Raw genomic sequence first — 20,923 nt, forward strand, 5'->3', positions numbered from 1 at the left:
ACGATTATGTGCCTTGGGGTTGCTCTTCTTGAGGAATATCTTTGTGGTGTTCTCTGTATTTCCTGGATTTGAATATTGGTCTGCCTTGCTAGGTTGGGGAAGTTTTCCTGGATAATATCCTGAAGAGTATTTTCCAGCTTGGATTCATTCTCTTCATCACATTCAGGTACACGTATCAGACGTAGATTAGGTCTTTTCACATAGTCCCACATTTCTTGAAGATTATGTTCATTCCTTTTTGTGCTTTTTTCTCTGTTCTTGCCTTCTCTTTTTATTTCATTGAGTTGATCTTCGACCTCTGATATCCTTTCTTCTGCTTGGTCAATTCGGCTGTTGAAGCTTGTGCATGCTTCACGAAGTTCTCGTGTTGTGTTTCCTGATTTTTTAATGATCGCCATTCTAACTGGTGTGAGATGGTATCTCAATGTGGTTTTGATTTGCATTTCTCTAATGACCAGTGATGATGAGCATTTTTTCATATGTTTGTTGGCCTCCTGTATGTCTTCTTTTGTAAAGTATCTGTTCATATCCTTCACCCATTTTTGAATGGGCTTGTTTGTTTTTTTCTTGTAGATCTGTTTTAGTTCTTTGTAAATTCCGGATATCAACCCCTTGTCACATGGGTAGACTGCAAAATTTTTTTCCCATTCCGTTGGTTGCCGATTCACTCTACTGACTGTTTCTTTTGCCGTGCAGAAGCTGTGGAGTTTGATTAGGTTCCATTTGTCTATTTTGGCTTTTGTTGCCATTGCTTTTGGCATTTTGGTCATGAAGTCCTTGCCTATGCCTATGTCCTGAATGGTTTTGCCTAGATTTTCTTCTAGGGTTTTTATGGTGTTAGGTCTGATGTTTAAGTCTTTAATCCATCTGGAGTTAATTTTGGTGTAAGGTGTCAGGAAGGGGTCCTGTTTCTGCTTTCTGCACATGGCTAGCCAGTTTTCTCAACACCATTTATTAAACAGGGAATCCTTTCCCCATTGCTTGTTTTTGTCAGGTTTGTCGAAGATCAGATGGTTGTGGGTATGTCGTATTTCCTCTGAGGCCTCTGTTCTGTTCTATTGGTCTATATCTCTGTTTTGGTACCATTACCATGCTGTTTTGATTACTGTAGCCTTGTAGTATAGTTTGAAGTCCGGTAGTGTGATGCCTCCTGCTTTGTTCTTTTTGCTTAGAATTGACTTGGTATGCGGGCTCTCTTTTGGTTCCATATGAAGTTTAAGGTGTTTTTTTCCAGTTCTGTGAAGAAGGTCATTGGTAGCTTGATGGGAATAGCGTTGAATCTGTAAATTACTTTAGGCAGTCTGGCCATTTTCACGATGTTGATTCTTCCTAACCATGAACATGGAATGTTTCTCCATCTTTTGCATCCTCTTATTTTGTTGAGCAATGGCTTGTAGTTCTCCTTGAAGAGGTCCTTTACGTTCCTTGTTAATTGTATTCCTAGGTATTTTATTCTCTTTGTAGCAATTGTGAATGGCAGTTTGTTCTTGATTTGGCTCTCTTTAAGTCTGTTACTGGTGTATAGGAATGCTTGTGATTTTTGCACGTTGATTTTGTATCCTGAGACTTTGCTGAAGTTGTTTATCAGTTTCAGGAGATTTTGGGCTGAGATGATGGAGTCTTCTAGATATACAATCATGCCATCTGCAAATAGAGACAATTTGATTTCCTCCTTTCCAATTTGGATACACTTTATTTCTTTCTCTTGCCTGATTGTTCTGGCTAGAACTTCCAGTACTATATTGAATAGGAGTGGTGAGAGAGGGCATCCTTGTCTAGTGCCAGATTTCAAAGGGAATGCTTCCAGTTTTTGCCCATTCAGTATGATATTGGCTGTTGGTTTGTTGTAAATAGCTTTTATTGTTTTGAGATACGTTCCATCAATACCTAGTTTATTGAGGATTTTTAGCATAAAGTGTTGTTGAATTTTGTCAAAAGCCTTCTCTGCATCATTTGAGATAATCATGTGGTTTTTGTCTTTGGTTCTGTTTATGTGGTGAATTATGTTTATGGACTTGCGTATGTTGAACCAGCTTTGCATCCCTGGGATGAATCCTACTTGATCATGGTGGATGAGCTTTTTGATATGCTGCTGAAATGGGTTTGCCAGTATTTTATTGAAGATTTTTGCTTCTATGTTCATCATGGATATTGGCCTGAAATTTTCTTTTCTTGTTGAGTCTTTGCCGGATTTTGGTATCAGGATGATGTTTATCTCATAAAATGATTTGGGAAGGATTCAAGAGGGAAATTTATAGCACTAAATGCCCACATCAGAAAGCTAGAAACATCTCAAATTGACACCCTAACATCGCAATTAAAAGAGCTAGAGTCAAGAACAAGCTAATCCAAAAGCTAGCAGAAGACAGGAAATAACTAAGATAAGAGAAGAATTGAGGGAGATAGAAACACAAAAAACCCTCAAAAAAAAAAAAAAATCAAAGAATCCAGGCACTTTTTTTTTTTTTGAGAAAATTAACAAAATAGATAGACCACTAGGTAGACTAATAAGAAGAGAGAGAAGAATAAAATAGACACAATAAAAATTACAAAGAGGATATCACAACTGACCCCACAGAAATTCAGACTACCATGAGAGAATATTGTAAACACCTCTACAGAAATAAACTAAAAAATCTGAAAGAAATTGATAAATTCCTGGGTGTGTACAGCATACCAAGACTAAACCAGGAAGAAGTTGAATCCCTGAATAGACCAATAACAAGCTCTGAAATTGAGGCAGAGCTTCAATAGCCTACTAACCAAAAATGCCCATGACCAGATGTATTCACAGCTGAATACAAAGAGGAGTTGGTACCACTCCTTCTGGAAATATTCCAAACAATTGAAAAAAAAAATGCCTTCATTTTTTGAAGCCAGCATCATCTTGATACCAAAACTGGTGAGAGATGCAACTGAAAAAGGAAACTTTATGCCAATATTCCTGATGAACATTGATGCAAGCATTCTCAATAAAATGCTGGCAAACAGTATTCAGCAGCACATCAAAAAACTTACCCACCACAATCAAGTTGGCTTCATCTGCCTGCAAGCCTGGCTCAACATACACAAATAAATAAATGTAACCTATCACATAAACAGAATCAGTGACAAAAACCACATGATTATCTTAATAGATGCAGCGAAGGCCTTCCACAAAGTTCAGCAGCCCTTTATGCTAAAAACTCTCAATAAACTAGATATTTATGGATCATATCTCAAAATACTAAGAGTATTGATGACAAACCCACAGCCAATATCATATTGAATGGGCAAAAGCTGGAAGCATTCTTTTTGAAAACCAGTACAAGACAAGGATGCCCTCTCTCACCACTCCTATTCAACATAGTATTGAAGTCTGGCCAGGGCAATCAGGCAAGAGAAAGAAATAAAGGATATTCATATAGGAAGAGAGAAAGTCAAATTGTCTCTGTTTGCAGATGAAATGATTTTATATGTAGAAAACCTCGTCATCTCAGCCCAAAAACTTCTTTAACTGATAAGCAATTTCAGCAGTCTCAGGATACAATATCAGTGTGTAAAAATCACAAGCATTTCTTTATACCAACAATAGGCAAGGAGAGTGCTAAATCATGAATGAACTCCTATTCACAACTCACTCAGAAACACACAATTTCGTAGACACTGAACAACCTGCTCCTGAACGACTACTGGGTAAATAACAAAACTAAGGCAGAAATAAGTAAGTTCTTTGAAACCAATGAGAATGAAGATACAGTGTTCACAGCATCTTACTCAGAGTGGATTCCATCTCAAGAAACAATTTTCTTTGCTCATTCATAAGAAGCAACTCTTCATTCATTCAAGTTACATCATGAGATTATAGCAATTCAGTTACATCTTCAAGCTCCACTTCTAACTCCAGTTTTCTTGCTATTTTTACAGTATTTGCAGTTACTTCACTGAAGGGTTAAACCCCTCAATATCATCCATGAGGGTTGGAATAAACTTCTTCCACACCCTCATTAATGTTGATATTTTAACTGCCTTTCATGAATTACAAATGTTATTAATGGCATATAGAATGGTGAATCTTTTTCAGAGGGTTTTTAATTTACTTTGCCCAGATCCATCCGAAGAATGACTATCTATGGCAGCTTTAGCCTTATAAAACATATTTCTTAAGTAGTAAAACTTGAAAGTCAAAATTACTCTTTGATTTATGGGTCTCAGAATAGATGTTGTGTTATCAGGCATGAAAACAACAGGAATCTCCTTGTGTATCTCCATCAGAGTGCTTGGGTGACCAGGTGTGTTGGCAATGCGAAGTAGTAATGTTTTGAAAGGAGTTTTCTTTGTTGTTGTTGTTTTTGTTGTTTGTTTGTTTCCCTGAGCAGTAGTTCTCAATCGTGGGCTTAAATTCAGGAAATCATGCTGTAAATATGTGGTATTATTCAGGCTTTGTTGTTGCATTTTTAGAGCACAGACAGAGTAGATTTAGCATAACTCTTAAGGAACCTAGGATTTTTGGAATATTAAATAAGGATTGGTTTTAATTTAAAGTAACCAGCTGCATTAGCCCCTAAAAGACAGCCTATCCCTTGAAGCTTTGAAGCCAGATAATTGCCTTCTTCTCTCTAGCAGTGAAAGTCCTATATGACATGTTCTTTTAATAGAAGGCTGTTTTGTAAAATTCTGTTGTTTAGTGTATTTATGTTCATCAGTGGTCTTGGCTAGATCTTCTGGATAACTTGCTTCAGCTTTTACGTCAGCACTTGCCGTTTCACATTGCACTTTTATGTGGTGGCGATGACTTCTTTCCCTTAACCTCATGAACCTGCTCTCCTAGCTTCAAATTCCTCTTCTGCAGCTTCCTCACCTCTCTTACTTAGCCTTTAGGTAATTTGAAAAAGTTAAGGCCTTACTCTGGATTAGGTGTTAGCTTAAGGGACTGTTGTGACTGGTTTGGTTTTCTATTCAAGACCACTAAAGCTTTCTCTCTATTAGCAATAAATTTTGTGTTAGGCCGTTCTTGCATTTCTATAAAGCAATACCTGAGTCTGTGTATTTAAGAAAAGGGGTTTAATTGGCTCACGGTTCTGCAGGTTGTACAAGCATGGCACCAACAATTGCTTCTGGTGAGGGCCTCAGGAAGCTTCCAGTCATAGCAGAAGACATAGCGAGCCAGTACATCACGTGGCGAGAGTTGGAGCAAGGGAGAGAGAAGGAGGAGTTCCCAGACTTTTAAACAACCTGGTCCTGTGTGAACTAACTGAGCCATAACTCACAAGGGAATGGTCCTAAGCCATTCATGAAAGATCCAAGCCCATGATCCAGTCGTCTCGCACCAGCCCCCACCTTCAGTACTGGAAATCACATTTCAACATGAGATTTGAAGAGGACTAACATCCAAACTATATCAAATGTTTTGCTTTCTTATCATTTGTACATTCACTGGAGTAACACTTTTAATTTATTTCAAGAACTTTTCCCTTGTGTTCACAACTTGGCCAACTGGCTGGTAGAAAAGGCCTAGCTTTCTTTCAGCCTGTCTTGGCTTTTGACATGCCTTCTTCGCTAAACTTAATTAGTTCTAGATGTTGATTCAAAGAGACACTTGTGACTCTTCCTTTCACTTAAACTCTTAGAAGCTGTTGTAGGGTTATCAATGCGTCCTAATTTCAATATCGTTGTGTCTCAGGGAATAGCGAGGCTTGAGGAGAGAGAGAGAAAAAAAAAAGGGGAAATGGTCTGTCGGTGGAGCAGTCAGAACACACACAACATTTATTGATTAATTTTGCTATCTTATAGGGGCGTGGTCCATGGTTTATGGTAGTGCAAAACAATACAGTACAAAAAAAAATTGTTACAATAGTAACATTAATGATCACCTGGTACAAATCACCATTAACACAGTAATAATGGAAATACTTGAAATATTGTAAGAATTACCAAAATGTGACAGAGAGCAGGTGAGCATGTGTTGTTGTAAAACGGTGTCAATAGACTTAGTCAATGCAGGTTTGTCACAAACCTTCAATTTGTAGAAAATGCAGTATCTGCAAAGCATAAGAAAGTGAAAGGTAATTAAACAAGATATACCTGTACTTGCTGCTTAGCTACACCCCCATGTCCTGGCTCTGGAACTCCTTCTAGAATCTTTGAGAACTAAGATGTTCAACCCTTTCTCCTCTCTGATACTGTGCGCTTAACTTGTGCTTGCATTTAAAAAAACAAAACAAAAAAACGTAAAGAGCTCCTGCACAGCGAAAGAAACCATCATCAGAGTGAACAGGCAACCTACAGAATGAGAGAAAATTTTTGCAATCCACCAAGACAAAGGTCTAATATCTAGAATTTACAAGGAGCTTAAACATATTTACAGGAAAAAAAGCAAACCCATCAAATAGTGGTACAAAGGATATGAAGACACTTCTTAAAAGAAGACATTTACATAGCCAACAAACATATGAAAGAAAGCTCAACATCACTGATCACCAGAGAAATGCAAATCAAAACCACAATGAGATACCATCTCATACCAGTCAGAATGGTGATTATTAAAAAGTCAGGAAACAAATGATCCTATTTCCTGATGCTGACAAGGCTTTGGGGAAATAGGAACACTTTTACACTGTTGGTGAAAATGTAAATTAGTTCAACCATTGTGGAAGACAGTATGGCGATTTCTCAAAGATCAAGGACCAGAAATACCATTTGACCCAGCAATCCCATTACTGGGTATATACTCAAAGGAATATAAATTGTTTTTCTATAAAGACACATGCACACATAATGTTTACAGCAGCACTATTTACAATAGCAAAGATATGGAACTAGCCCAAATGCCCATCAATGATAGACTGGATAAAGAAAATGTAGGGTACATATGCACCACGGAATACTATACAGCCATAAAAAGGAATGAGATCCTGTCATTTACAGGGACATGGATGAAGCTGGAAGCCATTATCCTCAGCAAACTAACACAGGAACAGATAACCAAATACCACATATTCTCACTCATAAATAGGAGTTGAACATTGAGAACACATGGACACAGGGAGGGGAACAATACACACCATGGCCTGTTGGGAGGTGGGGGGTGAGGGAAGGAATCTTACAGGATGGGGCAATAGGTGCAGCAGATCACTATGGCACATGCATACCTATGTAACAAACCTGCACATTCTGCACATGTATTACATTTTTTTGTGTGGAAGAAATAAGAAATAGAAAAAAAAAAGGTGTTTGCATATATTCTTATTCTTAGGTGCTGGTTCACAGGCACAAAACAAGTGGAAATGCAGGAATTTAGGCAGAAGATAGAAACAATCCATGTAATTTTGATGCCAAATGATCATCTGTATCAAGAGAGACCTGAATTGGCTGTAGAACCCATACATTTTAAGTCCTCTGTTAATTTGAATTTATTATATACATCTAAACAAAAATACGATGATTTTAAAACAAATCAGCCACAAGGATATGCAGATTTGATCCATTGTTTATATCCTAAAGGGAAAATTCTTCCTTGAAATTCCACAAATAATTTTTGATAATATGACTTGAGTCATATTTCACATATGGAAAAGAGATACGAACACTTAGAGTGCTATTGCTGACCTGGGGTGCCTAGGAAAACAACTTCCTCTAAAATGACTGATATAGGCACCTCTGTGTAAAAACATGTCTCATCCTCCAAAGCAACCAGCACAGGTTAAACTTTTAATGCCTTCAATCTACTCTTTTTCCAAGTATCTTGAGGGAAGTAAGAGTGTAAGGGTCAAACCTACATCTGAGTCTAATTATAGGACACTGTATTGGGATACCTTTGAGACCTTTTTTCTTTCAAGTAACAGCATATGTTATGCTTAAAGGCGGAAAGGTTATTTTCTCCTTCCACGTCACTGGAAATCCAGACTTCTTATTGCATTTAGATACTTTGATGTTTTCATTCAATTGGAGCTACTAAAGAAATTGATTTAAGAGAGACTTCTGTTTTAGTAACATGATTTCTTTAAAAAGCAAAATAATTGGCAACTGGCTGGCTAAAATATAGTCTTTAAAAAGAGACACAAAGAGATGCCTATTTTTCCAGTGTTCACAACATTAGTACAATCCTCCATAACTCCATCTTTAAAATGTTAAAGTTAAATTAATGAATACAGATGAAAATTCACTTTCTGCAGTGTGCACATGGATATATATACATGCATGTATGTATAAAGTAGAATGGAAAGTGTATGAACTACACAGGTCTCTTTGAAATTGCATATGCTACTTAGTGACTTTAGTGTTTGTTTAACATCTGCTTTCGTTACATAGTAAAATCCATGAGGCACTAATCACTAAAGATTACCTCTAGGTAAAGTAATAATAACACTCTGACCTATCCAGTTAGTGTTTCCATTTGCTTATACCATATGGTGATTTTTCAAAAAATGCAAGGTGGAAATGAAACAACATCTGGAGAGCATTTTTACCCCATCCCAACTATACTCTTCTTCCATCACCTAAGCACCGAAGTGCATTATGTTGAAGTTTAAATATACCCACTCATTTCTTTTTGTTGACTGTCTATAGTTTGAAGTCTTAAGACAGATTTATTTTCAAGTGATTTCAAAGTACATGGTAGTTGACTCTAACTAACCTAAGCTACTAAAACAAAAGCTATTTCTCATCCTCTTCCTGCAATGACCAGACAAGTTCCAACAGTTAATTTTGAGACATCATAATATAAAAGTCACTAAAAATAGACACAAAAGGATGGCTGTTTTTCCAGTCTTTAGAATCATTGTACAATCCTCTATAGTTCTGTCTCTAATATATTAAAGAAAGTAAAGTTAAATAAATGAACAGATGAAAATTCACTATCTGAAGTGTATGTATCAATTATACACATGTATGCATATGTGCTATAGAATAGATGTAAGTAGAATTTGCTTTAATGTATCTTTTGGAATTTTTGTTATTTTTCTTCTTAATATACTTTTAATTTTAAAATAGTTTCAGATTTACAGAAAAATTACAAAGATAATATAGAGAGTTTCCTTGTATCACATAATCAGTTTCTCCTATTATATCTTAAGTAAATATGGAACATTTCTTACAATTAATGAACCAATATTTATATGTTAATATTAACTAAAGTCCATAGTTTAAAAAAATTATCATGGTTTTTAATCTAATGCCATTTTTTGTTTGTTTGTTTGTTTGTTTTCAGAATCTCATTTAGGATGTCATATTGGATTTTGGTAGCATGTCTCCTTAGGTGCCTCTTGGCTGTGACAGTTTCTTAGACTGTTTTCTTGGTTTTGATGACTTTGAAAGTAGTGTGCAGTACTGCTTAGATATTTTGTAGAATATGTCTCAATTTCAATTTGTCTTACAGTCTTTTGGTGATTAGACTGGGGTTACAGGGTTACAGTTTTGAAGGGAAAGACAATAGGAGTAAATTGTCATTCCTATGAAATTATATCAAGAGTACAACTTACCAACATCACTTATCACTGTTGATCTTCACCTTGATCTCCTGGCTAAGTGTCTGTGAGTTTTCTGCACTGTAAAGTTCCTCTTTCCATCTCTTCCCATTTGTACTTTTTGGGAGGAAGTCACCACATACCACACTTAAGGAATAGGGAGTTATGTCCTAGCTCCCTACTGAGGACAGATTATCTATGTAAAATATTTTGAATTTCTTTATATGGAAGATTTTTTTTTTTTTTTTTTTCCCCGAGACGGAGTTTTGCTCGTTACCCAGGCTGGAGTGCAATGGCACGATCTCGGCTCACCGTAACCTCCGCCTCCTGGGTTCAGGCAATTCTCCTGCCTCAGCCTCCGGAGTAGCTGGGATTACAGGCACGCGCCACCATGCCCAGCTAATTTTTTGCACCTTTAGTAGAGACGGGGTTTCACCATGTTGACCAGGATGGTCTCCATCTCTTGACTTCTTGATCCACCCGCCTCGGCCTCCCAAAGTGCTGGGATTACAGGCTTGAGCCACCGCACCCGGCCTGATTTTTTAAATTCTCATTTCTTTATTTAATCAAACATCATATCAGCATGGTCACATAGATATGCATTTTATACTTTATAATCTAATTGTTTTTCTAGTTTTGGCTACTATTAGTTTTTTAGATAGTTTCTGTATCCTGTTGACATATACTCTTTGTTTGTATGTCACTGCTATATTTCTTGGCACTATAAACTGTTTCATTGGATCATCTTGAGTATGTTCTTCCCCTAAAATCAGATGTTTATCCAAGAATCCCTGGTTTATTTTATTGGAATATGGTAATAGAAATAAAAATTTGGCACTAGATGAGGTTTTGGTTTTGGTGAGGAAATTTAAATACCAATATAGTTAAATCTTGAGTAAGCTACACACGAAATCCTTTTTTGTTGTTTATATTTAAGGAAGCTACTCTACCTTTAGTTTAAAAGTGATACATCAGATATTATATTCTCTGTTGCATTGAACATATTTAGTATTCATGAGGAAAAGATGGAGAACAATATATGATATTACGACATGCAAATTAACATGCTCTTATGACCATTTTAATTTTCAATAATGACTTATTTTTAGATTATTGCTATCATGGAAATGAAACTCCTCTATGAAATTTTCTGATTTATGTAAGGAAAAGCTAAAATTAATTTTTACATTGTTTCATGAGTGATGATCCTTAATTGAAACTACTTTGGAATTTTGAATGATAATACAACCACTAAGAAATTGCAAGTCATTTTAGGGTATGTTATAAATATTTTATAATTTCAAGTCACCATTTTCATGCTGATATGTTTCTAGAAGTAAATTGCCATTGATATCACCATCTTTATCAATTCTGTAGATAAATTCTACTGAGAAATTGAAAAACATTTTATTTACTGTTCAGCACAGTTGGAAGTCAGGAACATAATTATCTGCAGAGATAAACTCATCTAGCATGAATTACATCTTTATGTCACCCCCAAATTCAAAATTTGAAATCCTAACCACCAATGTGATATTAGGTGGGTCCACTGAGAGGTTTTCAGATCATGAGGGTAAATCCCTCATGAATGAGATCAATGCCCTTAGAAAAAACACTCTGAAAAGTTTGCTAGCCCTCCTTCCACCATGGGAGGACACAAAGAAAGGTTGGACGTTTATAAACTCAAAGAGGATCCTCACCAAAACCCAGCCTTGCTGGCACCCTTATCCCAAACTTCCAGCTTCCAGAACTGTGGGATATTTTTGTATATAAGCCATCCAGTTTATAGTATTCTGCTATAGAAGCCAAACTGAATGAAGTGTCAATTTTTTTTTTTCCAACAAAGCCTACTCTATTAGCATCCAGGTTGCCAGCCATACCCAACTTACCTTTTCCAATCTTTTTTTAAAATGTATAACAATTAAATTTCCCTCTCACATAGAACTGCAAGTGGTAGGCTGACATTATCCTTTACACAGGTAAAATCCTGTGTAAAGTACACTTTGCATTTAAGTAGGTCTTTTTTTTTTTTTTTTTTTTTTTTTTGAGACGGAGTTTCGCTCTTGTTACCCAGGCTGGAGTGCAATGGCGCGATCTCGGCTCACCGCAACCTCCGCCTCCTGGGTTCAGGCAATGACATATACTCTGTGTGTATATGTCACTGTCTCAGCCTCCTGAGTAGCTGGGATTACAGGCACGCACCACCATGCTCAGCTAATTTTTTGTATTTTTAGTAGAGACGGGGTTTCACCATGTTGACCAGGATGGTCTCGATCTCTTGACCTCGTGATCCACCCGCCTCAGCCTCTCAAAGTGCTGGGATTACAGGCTTGAGCCACCGCGCCCGGCAAGTAGGTCTTATGTATTACGTAACGTATTCTGTTTTGCCCAGCTCTAATGTTATTAAATTAGGAAGAATTTTAAAATAACTCAGACATTTATGTTTTGCTTAGATCTTTTCTACTATATTTTATTATTTGATCCTACTATCCATATGATTATTGAACATTTTTATAGGGACTTTTTTTTCATATGAAGAAACAAAAGCTCAGAGTTACTAATTAGTTTCCTTAGGAATTTAAGTAGTTTTAGTGATCATTTTTGAATCCTCCTGAAAGTTCCCAGTAGTTCTTCTCTTGAGGGACGTAGTAACATATCTGTACTAGGATATATAGCAGTCTTTGTATATGAGAAAAGGCAAAAAATTTCCTCTGCTCTCAGAGTTGATGCAGGAAGACTGAAGGGGTAGCAGATCCTTGGCCAGCATGAAACTTGGATTAGAAAGTACTCAAGGTTTGCTCAGATTAGTTGGGTTAGAGGAGGTGCTAGCAGAAGGTGGTGTGGCAGACAGAAGTGGAAATACTTTGGAGAGAGTGGCTCACCTATTTAAACTGAAAAGGGTTCCCTAGCTAAAATAGGTTTTAAAGTGGAATTTTAGGGCATAGATAAATGAAGTATTAGTATAAGGCATTTTTATCCTCCTTTTGGAAAAATCACAGCCTTATTACCACAGTGGCACACTAGGTCACAAAAATATTTTTGTCCTATAGATAGAGCCAATCAAGCTCCAGATCACCAGCTGTTAGTGATGGCTCATGTTTAGGTCCAAATTATCTAGTGATGTGATAAGAACCACACAAGCTGAGCTACATCATGTGTTACAACAGGTATTTGTGCTATGTATTGATGATATAAAATTTCATATGCTTAAGGAATGCCTCTGAAATTAATGTGTCCATTTATGGCTCAAAGGTATGCTTAAGTTCCTTGCTTAGGCATCTGTATTAATATACAACTTTATCCTTCAAAACAATTTCATTTAAAGGAAGAATAAAGCAGAAATTGAAGATCAAAATTTAGTTAACCCTGAGTAGGCCTCAGTTTGTATAGACAGATAGATTTGATGATGTAGTCTGAACTTGATACAGTTTTTCTTCTCTCACTGAAATCTTATTTTTCTTCACTGTATCACTTTGAAATCTAGCAGCAATTGTACATTCCAAGGTAAATTGTTTTCAGAGTCATATAAGTAACAATTCCAATGTCCCTATTGCTATTATTACTACGTATACTATCAAAAGGGTAACATTAATATTAATCCAACACTAGAGAAAAGTAATAAACTTGAACTGTTTTATTAAAGGAGACAGTCATCAGTTAGTTTTCTCATAAATATGAAAACTTCTCATTAAATATGAAAACTGTGGTAGCAGTGCCATTTTATATTGGCAAATTTAAAAATGGAATCTCTTAAAATAATTTTTATTTGCAGAATCTCTCACATCCTTTCAACAATGAATATACCAAAAACATGCATTTATGAGCATCAAGTTAACTAAGGCCAAGAACATGGAGATAAATACTCACAAGGAGATTCTAAACAAATCGGATGATAAAATGGAAATAAATCACCAGGGTGAATGCAGCTGTTAAAAAAAGACAAAGGCATGGAGGCAAAGCTTAGGATTTGGATCCAAAACACTGTGAAGCACAAATCTTACCGATTGTTAGCTTTTTATTTATGCAATGCATCACCCAGGGTATTTGAATTTTAGTTTACTCATCTGCAAAATGGGGTTTTTACATGGAATCAAAGGAATACTTTTTTAATATAGCCCAACATAACTTGAAAAATGCTGCAGTATACAAGCTGATAGGTTTCAAAGGATGGATGGTGACTCTATTCACTTGCTAATGATAAAGACTGTATTATATCTGTATAAGTGTACATTAATTTGCTAAGAAAGTGGTAGTGGAGGCTAGAAGACTTATACCTACAGAAAACAAGAAAGAAGGCATTTCTAGAGAAGAAAACAGTGTAGAAAAGACATGGAGATTGTAAAATGTAGGCCGTGTCTGGGAACATGGTGTGATTGTATTCAGCCAGAGAATATGGACCAGAAATACAGGGTTAGTGGAAAATCACTTGAAAAGATAGGCTCAGGTCATGATGTTAGTGCCTTAAGAATGTGATGAAACAGTCTCAATGCAATTATATATATAATTGATAATTTAAAAAATGGTTTATGAAATAGTTATGGAATCTGTTCTGAATGGAAGGAAGACATAACTAACAGCAACATGAAGGATGGATTGGAGTTCAGAGAAAACAGGGTGGAAGAGGATTACAATTACCTGAATAATGTTGAACTACAGTAGAAACAGTATGAATGGTACAGTGACAGAGTGAGAGGCCCTGATAACTCTGAAATTCCAGTTATTAGTGAAAGCCTCACTCCAAACAACTAGACCTCTTTATTTAACCACCAAATATACATTTCCAACTGGTGATCTTAATAGCATTTCAAATTCAACAAGTAAAACTTTTTATTATCTAAATTTGTTTCTCCTTATAACCACTAAGTTTCATGCCTAGATTTATTCACTGCATTCTCCCCACAAATGTTGAAGCCAGAATTTCCTATTTTGGCTAAAGACATCTGCAGTGTACCCAGTTTTTTTCATAATAAATGTTGAATGATATTTCTTATGTTTTACATCTAGTAATTCACCATGTCTGGTCCCTTCCTTCTTGTAAATATCTTTGCCATCTGAATGCTCCTTTTCCCTGCAGGCCGCTGTCTTAAATTTGACTTTCGTCATTTCTCTTCTACATTATTGCAAGTGTTTTCCTGCCCCCCAGCAGACTTCTTAAATCTTTCTTTTTCTAATTTAAGTTTATTGAGGTACAATTTAAAATAGTAAATTTTACCCCTTTTAACGGGAGTGTAGTTCAGTGGTTTTTAAAAATTTATATAGCTCTATTGCCACCTCAGGAAATACAGTATTTTGCCATTAGTCTTCATAATCAATTGTGTAATGCCCTCCTCTTAGCCCCTCCTTTGGCATCATCTATTTTAAATATGTTATATAGTAATGCAGTCTGCATTGCTGTCAGAAAGCTTTTTCTAAAATAAAAATCTCTTTGCGGAAAGACTTCAGTGACTGACTCCCTATTACATTAATGGTCTGTGCATTAGTATGTCTGCTAAGACTCTTCATGATCTGATACCATGCATCTCTTCTGTCTCGTACTTACCCTTGTCCATCATGTACAACCTCTCCAGTCCTTTCATGCTTTTCAAAATATTGAGTTTTATGTTAATTTTGGCCTTTAAACTATACCTCTTCTTTATTAATTTTATTTTATTAAAAAACAGTAGTTGCACTGTGCAACGTTAACCTATAATAGTCTGCCTTTAAATAAAACTATACCTTAATTTATATGAGCATTATTTCTATTTCTCTTTTCTTGTTGTTTGTATTATTATTGTCATACAATTATTCTACATGTGTTAGAAAGCTTATAGGAAAATATTTTTCTTTGAATATTTATCTTTAAAAAATAATTTTAGTAAACTGTTTTATGATCCTGTATATCTAGTGCTATTTATTGCTCTGTGTAGTTGTGAATTTCAATCTGATGTCATTCACTTTCAGCCCCAAATATCCTTTTCATATTTCTGTAGTGCAAGCCCGTTGCTGACAACTTCTTTCATCTTTGCTTGAATTAAAATGTCTATTTGGCATTTAAGTTTTGAAATATTTTTCTGGACATAAAATTTTAGTTGAAAATTTTTTAATCTTATTTCTTTAAAGATGTCATTTCACTATTTTGTGTGTGTGTGTGTGTGTGTGTGTGTGTGTGTGTGTGTTCTGTTTGTTGGTGTCCTTTGCATTGTTTCTGACAGAAAGGTAGCAGTAATTTTTTCCAGTGTATATAAGGTGTTACTTCTTCTGGTGGCATTTAAGATTGCAGTTTATGATTGCTTTTCTGAAATGTGAGTATAATGTGCCTTGGATCTGATTTATTTTATTATCCTGCCTGTGTTTTCTTGAGCTCCTTGGATCTGTGCTTTTACTTTTTTTATTCAATTTGGAAAACTCTTAGCTAGTATTTTTTTTAATATTGCATCTGCTTCTACCTCTTCCATTTTTTGGTCTCCAATTATACTAATTATATTAGACTAGCAGTCTCATATATATTGTCTCATTATTTATAGAGGATTAGTTCTCTTTCTTTCTCTCCTTCCCTCCTTCCTTGCCTGTCTCCCTTCCTCCCTCCCTCCCTCCCTCCCTCCCTCCCTCCCTCCCTCCCTCCCTCCCTCCCTCCCTCCCTTCCTTCCTTCCTTCCTTCCTTCCTTCCTTCCTTCCTTTTTTGAGAACTTGGTCTTGTTCTGTCACCCAGGGTAGAGTGCAATAGTGTGATTAGGGCTCACTGAAGCCTCAGCTGATCCTCCCACCTCAGCATCCTGAGTAGCTAGGACTACAGGCCCCCACCAACACCCCTGGCTAATTTTTGTATTTTTAGTAGAGATGGGTTTTCACCATGTTGTCCAGGCTGATCTCGAACTGCTGACCTCAAGCAGTCTGCCTACCTCTGCCTCCCAACATGCTGGGATTACAGATGTGAGCTACTGTGCCCAGCTTCCTTATCTTCTTTTCCAGACTATGTGTTCTTTTGTCTCTGTGATTCAGTTTGGATATTTTCTATTTTCCTTCCATACAGTTTACACATCTTTCATTATAATCTGTTGCAAACTTTATCTGGTGTTTCTTTTATTTATTTGTGTTTGCATGTAAGGTGTTGTATATTTAGAATCTGGACACTCCATTTGATTCATTTTAACAATTTCCATTTCTTTCTTTCATTGAATGTACATATTCTTTTAAAAACCTGAACACATTTAAAATAGTTCTGCATACCTTTCTCTAATTTTATAATCTCCGTCACATTTGGGTCTATTTGCATTTCCTTTTTTTCTTCTGGTTATGGGACAAAGTTTTTTCTCCTTTGCTTACTTTTTAATTTTTTTAAAAAATCAGGATGAGCATTGTAAAGGTTGTGCTATGGAGAGTCTCCCTGTTGTTGTTTCTCTTAGTATGGGTTGACCTTTGTTCCAGCAGGCAGTTAATTTGCTTGAAGGTCAGCTTAATAATTTTAATGGTTTGCTTTTTATGATTTTAGGGTATGTTCAGCATAGTTGTTACAGCTAGTTCAACTCTACCACTACTATGCAATATATAATGGATGTCTAGTGTTCAAAGAGCTCTTTCCATTTGAGCTAGTGTGTACCCTTTGCCATGAAAGCTCTGGTAGTTATTCATAACTCCCAGCAGTCGCTTTTTGCCAGTCATTATGAAGTTTTACCCTACAGATGCCTAACTTAGTATTGAGCAAAAACTTATAGGGGATCAAAAAAAAAAAAAATCTGTAGCTCTTTCTATGAAATGTTGACTCCCTTCTGGTACTCAGATTGCAAACTCCAGCTGTCAAGCCTCTTTGAACTCTAAATTTTCTCTTCTCAGCTCAGCAGTTAGGTTGCTATTTGTTTTTGAATACTGTTCTCTGTTTCATGGTTTGGAAAGCATCTCCAGGTAGAAACGTAGAGTAATTTTAGACTTATATGACTTAGTTTTGTTTTCTTAGGGATCACACTCTTGCAACACTTGTCCAATGTCAGAATACAATTTACTCGCTCTTATTGAAAAACAAGAAATGCTTTTGAAAAATAGAAATTTAGAATTTCCATATAGTCTAATCATTTTTCCCTTTTATTTTCCTACTTCAAAGTAATAAAGATATTGTCTTACTTTTTTCTTAAAATTTTTGTTGTGTTATCTTTCACATTTAGATTTACAATGGAATTGATTAGTGGATTGATATGAAGTAGGGTTCAGTTTTACATTTGTTTTTTACAATAATCCATCACTATTTATTGGAAAGGCATCAATTTTCCCCAATGAACTACAGTTTCCTTTTTTACAAATTAGATGAGTGAACTGTAAAAGTATTTTTCTTGACTCTATATTGTTTCATTCTGTAGTACACCTACTCTTGCTTCAAAACCAATTTGTCTTAAATATTATGGCTAAATAATAAGTATTAATATTGGTAATATAAATCTTCTATATTTGCTCTTTCTGATTTTTTTTCTTTTTGCATTTCAGTACCTTTTACATTTTTGATATAAATTTTAGATCAGCTTGTTATTTATGCAAATATATCTTGCTGGGCTTTTTTATTAGGATTGTATTAGATCTCTTTATATATTATGTGTTTTTATATGTATATGTGTATACATATATATGTGTTACATATATATAAATTTGGAGAGGGTTTACATCTGTGCAATATTAAGTATTCTATCTCTTTTTGTTGTTGTTTTTGAGACAGGGACTTGTTCTGTCACACAGCCTGGGATGTAGTGACATGATCACTGCTCATAGTAGCCTCAATCTGCGCTCAAGTGATCCTCCCACCTCAGCGTTCTGGGTACCTGAAACCATAGGCGTATGCCACCACACCTGGCTAGTTTTTATTTTTATTTATTTTTTTTATTTTAGAGACAGAGTTTCACTATGTTGCCCAGGCTGGTCTTGAACTCCTGGGGTTAAGTGATCATCCCACCTTGGCCTCCCACAGTGCTGTGATTACTCGTGTGAGCCAATGTGCCTGGCCTCTCCCAGTCTATTAATATGGATTTTCAACTTTTTATTTAGATCTTAAAATTATCTCCATAATACTTTGTAGTTTCTGGAGATTTTTCACTATTTTGTTAGATTTATTCCTAAAGTGAAAGTTTCTTATATTATCGTGAACGAAATTGTTTATTCATTTCATTTTTCATTTTGTATACTGATACTGATTTTAAGAATTTTGATAAATGCACTGTGAATACAACGTTAAAAATGAATTATCTATAACTATATGTAATAATGTGCATGGATCTCACAAATCCTTAGTGAACAAAGGAAGATAGACAAAACAAGGACTCTGGTATGATTATACTTAAAAGGAGTACAAAAAGAGGTGATACAAGTCTCTGCTGTTAAATGTCAGGATAGTGATTACATTTGGGGCATTATCACTATAAACTTCAAATGAGATTATGAACTGATAATGTCCTGTTCCTTTATTGTAATGCTGGTACATGGATGTTTTCAGTAAGTGATAAGTCAGGAAATTAAACAACCATATGCACACTTTTGTATATTTTTGGTGAAAAGTGAAATTAAAAGAGCAGAGATGAATCTAGCTTCCAATTTACTTTTACTACTTATTGTACTTCATGTTTTAATACTTATGTGCTACTTAGAGAATAGGACAGGAAGAATCAATGATGGGGGTAGGGAGAGGTATAAACCTTGAGGGTGGTTTTGCATGATTTGTACACTCTGTATTTCTCAGAAATGCCCAACCTATGACATCTTTCTTTGTTTCATTTTGAAACAGCTGTCTGTAGTTGACTTCTTTCTAAATTACAAATATTTTTTGACTACTAAGGCTCTAGGGAGAAGCTAGGATGGGAGCTTCACTGAAAACATATTTGCTTTGCCAGTGACAGTCACGCAAAGCCAGAGTAGGGCTGGTAGACAAGGCACTGTTTGGTGGTGACAGCAGCTGCTAAACAGAGGCAGCACATAAGGGAACACAGGTCAAACTTTATGGAAAAATATTAACGCATTGAATTCCAGTTTAATCTTAGGCACTGGGATGCCTTGTACCCTGTCGGGTATGGTATTTACTTCATAGTAGTTGACATTAAAAGCATGCTAAATAGCCATGTGATAAGCATTAGAGAATTTCATGTTTCAGAATTGCATTTTTTTCTCACATAAATAATACTACAAAATAATCCAACTGTATTTTGTGCTATATATTTATTTATGGCCTGCTCTTAGTAGATATATGAAATGAATTGCATTATGACAAACCCATGTGTTTAATAATGAAAAAGCCTTCCAGCAATCTCTCAAGGATTTCAATCTGATTGTTATAAGAATGTTTTTCTGTTTCTTCAGGTTTGATCCATATGTATATAGTGAGGATGTAGAATTCATCTAAATAACCACAGTACATGTCTACATCAATTTTAGCTCTGTTTTTAATGAATTTCCAGACTTGCTAACAGATCTTAACAAAATTATAGCCAAACAAAATAAACATAATTACCCTCTCCAATTAGAGCCTTAAGAGATTATGCTAACTCTAAGTAAAAATGTACTAATGTCTAACTTGCACACTTTTAAATTAAATAGAAATTCTTTTTTTTTTTTTTTTTTTTTTTTCCTGAGACGGAGTTTCGCTCTTGTTACCCAGGCTGGAGTGCAATGGCGTGATCGCGGCTCACTGCAACCTCCGCCTCCTGGGTTCAAGCAATTCTCCTGCCTCAGCCTCCTAAGTAGCTGGGATTACAGGCACGCACCACCATGCCCAGCTAATGTTTTGTAGTTTTAGTAGAGACGGGGTTTCACCATGTTGACCAGGATGGTCTCGATCTCTCGACCTTGTGATCCACCCGCCTTGGCCTCCCAAAGTGCTGTGATTACAGGCTTGAGCCACCGCGCCCGGCCTAGAAATTCTTAAAAAAAAAAAAAAAAATTCCAAAATAATCCAACTTTATTTAATCTCTGTGATTAAGAGACCAAAATACATTTTGGCCACATGTATCCTTAGACATTTGGAGTTGAGATTTTTAAATGTAAATTAACAAAGAAACATAAAACTGCCTTTGAAAGCTGTCTTGGACTCGGCCTAATCATTTACACTTAGTTAAGAATCTATGCTTAGGAGAACCTTTAGTGATAGTTTTCCGTTTGCCTAGTTTCTTTCTAGTTCTGTATTAAATAATAATTCCATAGTAAGTAATCATAATTCCATCATTCTTTGTTCTGCTATGTGTTATCATAAAGTTATGTTTAAGTAAATAGTGCTATTGATTCACCATTGTAATGGCTGGTAATGTTTTTTGTAACTATGTTCCTTAATGTTACACATCCAAAAAATTTAGTGTTCTGAGTTAATGTTACACTGCTACAAGATTTTTAAATCATATCCCTAAGTCAGAAAGGAATAACTACTTAAATGTTGCAGTTACCCAAAAATTATTACATATGTGATTCTAGCACAAGTTTGAATTATTACTTCAAAGCTTTCATAGGGAAAACATTTTGAGCATGTTAAATTAATTTTCAGG

Source organism: Saimiri boliviensis, chromosome 10, assembly GCF_048565385.1.
Source record: "Saimiri boliviensis isolate mSaiBol1 chromosome 10, mSaiBol1.pri, whole genome shotgun sequence".
Taxonomy (NCBI): domain Eukaryota; kingdom Metazoa; phylum Chordata; class Mammalia; order Primates; family Cebidae; genus Saimiri; species Saimiri boliviensis.